Consider the following 6,325-nt stretch of genomic DNA (forward strand, 5'->3'; position numbering starts at 1 on the left):
GCTTAAGTTGAATTGTCCCTGGACCCCAGCCTAGTTTGGCAGGACTGGAGTTGGGTCACTGGTCTGTGGGCAGCGGGGACTTGAGAACGCTGATTGGAAGGAGGTGGTGGGCAGAAGTGCGAGCACTTCTTCACTCTCTGCTCATGGCCAGAACCAGCTGTCCACAAAGGGGTGTCAGGTACATCGCTTGGCGCCTGCCTGGTTCCCTCTGGGCAGTACCACAGAGTGCAGAAATGACTTGAAACTCTTTTCTCTCTCAAGTGAATGCCGTCAACTAAAGGAGTTTAGTAAGTCCTTCCTGGAACTTGTTCTTTCTTTTCAATAACCAGATTGAGAGCTCTTCCCCATCTGTCATGGCTGGCCCAGCAGGACTGTACTCATGCAGAAACACACCTTTGAATAAAATGCATTGAATAAATTCTCATGCTGTGATGAGGGTCCCAATGTAGTACGTGCTGCAATATTACATGCAGTGAGGGGCTGGGGACATAGCTCAGCATATATATATTACATACTGTTCAGGACTTTGGAAAGGTGACACAGTGCAGCTCTAATTCCCTGAGATACCAGGAATTCTTTCCCCATGGCTACAGACAATCTGTAGCACAACTATAATGCTCTCCACGTCTGAGAATCCTCACATCCAATGTGCCCTCTCCCAAATGTATTTCTGTCTTGATCATATCAATTAGCCAATGCCTTTACATCTAATTATTCATAATGACAAATAGGCCAAGGCTGCTCTGTCATGCTTGATTCTATAAGGTCAAGAGGAGCTCTTCTGATAACGTTATTACACAATTTAGCCCGTGCATCATAGACCAAGGATGTCTCAGACGACAGCATTGCTGTTGGAATTTCAGTTCCCTCACTGTGGTGATAGTGGGAGTGGTGTTGGGGCCCAGGTACTACTCTTCATGCATGAACCAGCACCACATTCCCACATCTTGTCTCATAGTGGTTTTGCAGCACAAGGAGCAAGTGTGCTCAGCATTGTGGCTGATTTCAATGTTCTTCTCCAGTTTTGGAAGGGAGCAGTATAGCAGGCCCTGTGCTCACCAGTGAGCGCAACCTCTCAGAGCATTTAACCAGGTCTGTTCAAACCAGATATGGGCCCAGAATCAACAAGAATTCTTAATCCAGTAACTACTTGATTCCCTGAAATATTTTTTGAAAGGCAAGAAGAGAATTTAAAACAACTCTTCCTTTGTTATCCAATCCACTCACTTAAGTTAGTTTTGCTTTTGTTCTAGGTTTTGATTTTGCTTTTGGAGACAGGGTCTGACTATGTAGTTCAGGCTGGCCACAAACCACAGCAATCCTCCTGCCTCAGCTTCTGAGTACTGGGATTACAGGTGTGCACCACTGCAGTGAGAAGAGAGAAGCCTGACGTCCTGAGGAAGCAAAGAGAAAAATCAGAGCTCAAGGAGACCTGTTGTCACTCGTAAATTCTGGCAAGCTGGGGTACTAGGCCACAGAGAACAGCATTTCCTGGGGGCACCCTGTCTGTTCTTATTCTTCAACTGGGATGTTATCATTGTGTGAACTTTGAGTTTAGTGAATGCCAGAAGGCAATAGAGATAGTAGTTTGTATTCACAAAATTAGTAATGCATATTCCTTAGCCTGCTTTTAGCCCTCAATAAATGTGAGAAATTCCAGTGGCTCGGGTCACACTATGAGCAGGACTAAGCTCTGTGAGACCTCTGAGGCTATATTAGTCCTTGTTGCGTTCAGTCCCACAGAGGAGAGTGGTGGTCCAAGAACATCACATACCAGAGTTCTGGACATATGCAGAGGGTCGGAGCGAGAGCAGGAGGCCCCAGAAACAAGGATGGCACAGGCACTCTGAGCTTTGGTGTGAAAACTGGTTGGAGTCGGAAGGAAATCCAGGAAAGAATTAAGCAACAGTCCAGTTGCACTCACCGGAACTTCTCACATTTATTGAGAGCTAAGAGCAGGCTAAGGAATATGCATAACTAATTTTGTGAATACAAACTACTATCTCTGTTGCTTTCCGGCATTCACTAAACTCGAAGTTCATGCAATACTAGCCAATGATAACATCCCAGGTGAAGAATAAGAACAGACAGGGTGTCTCCAAGAAATGCTGTTCTCTGTGGCCTTGTACCCCAGCTTGCCAGAATTTACAATTGACAACAGGTCTCCTTGGGCTCTGTTGCTTGCTCTTTGCTTCCTGCCATGTCTTTCAGGTCCAACTGATAACATACAACGCACCACCATACACCACCACACACCACTACACCTGGTTCCACATTGTCAATAAATCCTATAAAGGCAACATTTTTGTTGAGCCAACCACACTTCCTCTGCTCCATAATGACCGGCCTCCATGCCTATCTGCACATTTCTCTATAATCTAGACAGTTGCTTAATTCTTTCCTGGATTTCCTCCCAACTCCATCCAGTTTCCACACCAGAGCTCAGAGTGCCTGTGCCGTCCTTGTTCTACAGCCTCCTGCTCCAACCCTCTGCCTATGTGCAGAACTCTGGTTTGTGATGCTCTTGGACCACCACTCTCCTCTGTGGGACTGAGGAGAGCAAGAAGTGCGTCCTGGTGCCTTATATTGTTAGTTCTGGGTGCTATGCCAATGCCTTATTCAGCACAGCTGACGCTTCTGATGTGAGTGTTTTACTTTATGAAATCCACCTCCCCACTCTTTTTTTCTGGAGATAGGATCTCCCTAGGTAACTCAGGCTGATCTCAGTGTTGTAATCCACCAACCTCATCTTTGCAGGTGTAAGATGCGTAGAATATTTTATCCTCAATATTTTACAAATGTTATCTCATTTCCCCACAACTTATTCAGCGTATGCTATTTTTATCAGCATTTCACAGATTGGAAGTCTGAGGTTTAGAGAGAATGAATGAGTAAATACTCATCACTGTTGGACTCACAACCATATGCTGTGAGTGAATTAAGCAACGGTCCAGTTGCACTCACTGGAACTTCTCACATTTATTGAGGGCTAAGAGCAGGCTAAGGAATATTCATAACTAATTTTGTGAATACAACCTACTATTTCTGTTGCCTTCCGGCATTCACTAACCTTGAAGTTCATGCTATTTTTATCAGCATTTCACAGATTGGAAGTCTGAGGTTTAGAGAGAATGAATGAGTAAATGCTCACCACTGTTGGGACTCACAACCACCATATGCTGCCCAGGGTCTCAACCCCTCATCACTCCTCATCACAGACATACATTAGAGACACAAAACAACCAAAGCAACCAGTTGTTACCCACGAGCGCTGACACTTCAATACATGTCTTCTTTATGCCCAACTTTGATGGTTCCTTGTCACGTAGAATCAATTTTCTAAGTTTTTAGGAAAAATTATTTTGTTCCATGCTTTTCTATAATTCTCCTGGAGCATCCTTTCCAACTTCCCTACAGAAAGAAACAAACTGTTATTAGTGCAGATAGCATGAAAAACTCTGAACTTTCCTATTTCATTCCTGACCAAATGGGTCAAAATACACAGCTGTCCGCCGGCCTCAGGAGAGATATGCAGGAGGCTGCACACAGGAAGATGCAGGCTGGAGCCACCTTGTTGAGCCCTCGGTCAGGAAAGGCCCAGAGCAGCAAGGCTCTGTGCAGATAAGTCAGTCAGTTCCTCCTCCACAATGGAATTAAGCTCCCCAGCACTGCGTCACTATGAAGACCCTTGACATGGCACTTGCAAGGAGCATGCCCTGCCATTCCCACTGAAGGCCACTATGCTAGAGAAGCTGAATGCAAGAAGGCACTGGTGGCTGGCGGCTCCTTATCAACAGCCCCAGGACACACACTTCAAGAGTGACCCACAGCTGAAGCAATGCCAAGCGCTGGATGCCTGTGTGGCCACAGCCTGTGGCAAATGTCCTTTATAGCTATTTTTTCTTTTTCTTTTTCTTTCTTACTTTCTTTCTTTCTTTCTTTTTTCTTTCTTTCTTTCTTTCTTTCTTTCTTTCTTGTTTTATGTATTTGGTACAGGGTCTCACCGTGCAGCTCAGACTCACAGTGATCCTCCTGTTTTCAGCCTCCCCAACCCTGGGATAACCATGCCCAGACTCTGTGGCTGGCTCAGTGCACCCAGTGGCAGGGCCAGCAAGGACAGTGGTACCAGGGATCAAACCCCAGTCCCTGCACTTGTCTAAGGTGCTTAGTCTGCTGAGATATCTTGCCGGCCCATCCATAGCTTTTTTATTTTTACCTCAAATGCAAAAGACATTTTCCTGGTACTCTTTGATAGGTTTCGAGGCAACAGCGATGGAGGCGGTGGTGGCAGTGCAGCAGAGAAGTACAAATGGGGGAGGGAAAGCCTTTATTGACTCTAAACACACAGAGAGGACCAAGGGCTGGGAGATGGTCAGATCCTCTGACCTGAGAGAGGGAGCCTGAGACTCTATGGACTTTTGCAGGGGCGGGGCTTGAGGGGTGGGTTTAATGACGTATAAGGAGCTGATTGGAGGCTCCCATGTATGGGCGGGAAAGGTCATAGGAAGTTGTACCCAGGGCTGGAGTGAGGAAGGAGGAGGAAGTGGTCATTGGGAAGATAAGCTGTTGTTTTAAGGACTTCAGCCATAATAAGACGACCACCATAATAATTCAGCAATTCTTACTAGGGCCATAACCTATCACTCTTACCTTACAATGTCCCTTTATTGCAAATAATGGTACAATTAGGCAATAATTCAATGGCTTGTGTGATGTTGATGTAGTGATTGTAAAACAATACACTGAGCCTACATTTAGCGGTCTTTTGATACTAAAGATAAAATTGCATTGAGAATCTGGAATACTTTCTTAACATGTTTGCATTAATTTATGCCTCAAAAAGAAAAATCTGGCCTCTCAGAGCTGGGGGCCCTGTGGGTATCTGTGGGCGTCTGAGGAGGAGAAAAACAAGGAGGCCGGGGTGACTGCCTAGAATACTGCACAGCCTACCAACATCTGATGAAATTAGTGAATCAGCAAGCCAGCCATGACTTACACTCCAGGGATCGGTGGGGACCCTGTCCAGCCGGCCCGGCGCATCTCTTCCAACATCCAGAAGATCACACAGTGTCTGTGGAAATACAAAGGACACTGAATCAACTTGGAACGCCTCAAGACTCACCTGAATTGAGGCAACACCTACAACAGAAGAAGCAGTATACTAACCAACTTGCCAAAGAAACAGATAAGTACATTAAAGAGTTTGGATCTCTACCCACCACCCCCAATGAACAGCGTCAAAGGAAAATACAGAAGGATCGCTTAGTGGCTGAATTCACAGCAGCACTGACAAACTTTCAGAAGGTCCAGCAGCAAGCCACTGAGAGAGAGAAGGAACTTGTGGCCCAAGTAAGAGCCAGTTCCAGAGTGTTGGGTGGTTTTCCTGAGGACAACTCAAAAGAAAGGAATCTTGTATCCTGGGAAAGCCAAACACAGCCTCAAGTACAAGTGCAAGATGATGAGATTACAGAAGATGACCTCCACCTCATTCATGAGAGAGAGTCTTCTATCAGGCAGCTTGAGGCTGATATTATGGATATTAATGAAATATTTAAACACTTAGGAACAATGATTCATGAACAGGGAGATGTGATAGACAGTATAGAAGCCAATGTAGAGAGCGCAGAGGTGCATGTTCAGCAGGCAAATCAGCAGCTGTCCAGGGCAGCAAATTATCAGCGCAAATCCAGGAAAACCCTGTGCATCATCATTGTTGTCCTTGTCATTGGAGCTGTGATTGTCGGTCTCCTCATATGGAGACTGAAATCCTAGTCATGCAGAAGCAGACCGCTGTACTATGTTGTCTAGATCACGCAGGATCTATGCCTGTAATCATGGTTTTATTATTATTTAAAAGCTATTGCAAAGGATGGTTCCCACACTTATTCTTATGGGGGCAAAGGGGTTCCTTTGGATTAAATATGATATTTTCTAATAGCTGAAAGTTTTTCTAAGTATCATTGCTGGCATAGCTGTCATGCTTTTTAATTTAATAACTAGAAGGTTTCTGTCTGCATCGGACATGGCTTTCATTTGTCATTTATTTACCTGTTTGACTTTGGGAACTAGTAAACTTATAGCTATGCGTATGATGTGCACATTTCTCTGTCACTGCATAACATGCACCAGATTTATGTTACTGCAGTTAAAATCTCTTTTATTTGAACCAGCAAAAAAAATATTCTCAGTAACTTAAAAATTAATGTGGGGGCCCAGATGGCTCAGCGGAATAAGCACTTCCCTGGCAAGTGCAAGGGCCTGAGTTCAATCCTCAGTTCTGCCAAACAAAACAAAACAAAAAACTGCAACAAAAATTAATGTATCT

At 44.8% G+C, this 6,325-nt stretch overlaps 1 pseudogene across 1 annotated transcript; it reads left to right on the forward strand.

The window, feature by feature from the left end:
• The first annotated feature begins 4,917 nt into the window (after nucleotides 1-4,917).
• LOC101573327 lies at nucleotides 4,918-5,772 on the forward strand (annotated as a pseudogene). Its single transcript, XR_192932.2, has one exon. The product of XR_192932.2 is annotated as a syntaxin-7 pseudogene (transcript).
• The last annotated feature ends 553 nt before the right edge of the window (nucleotides 5,773-6,325 follow it).

The sequence above is a fragment of the Octodon degus genome, unplaced genomic scaffold (genome assembly GCF_000260255.1).
Source record: "Octodon degus isolate 3935 unplaced genomic scaffold, OctDeg1.0 scaffold00352, whole genome shotgun sequence".
Taxonomy (NCBI): Eukaryota; Metazoa; Chordata; class Mammalia; order Rodentia; family Octodontidae; genus Octodon; species Octodon degus.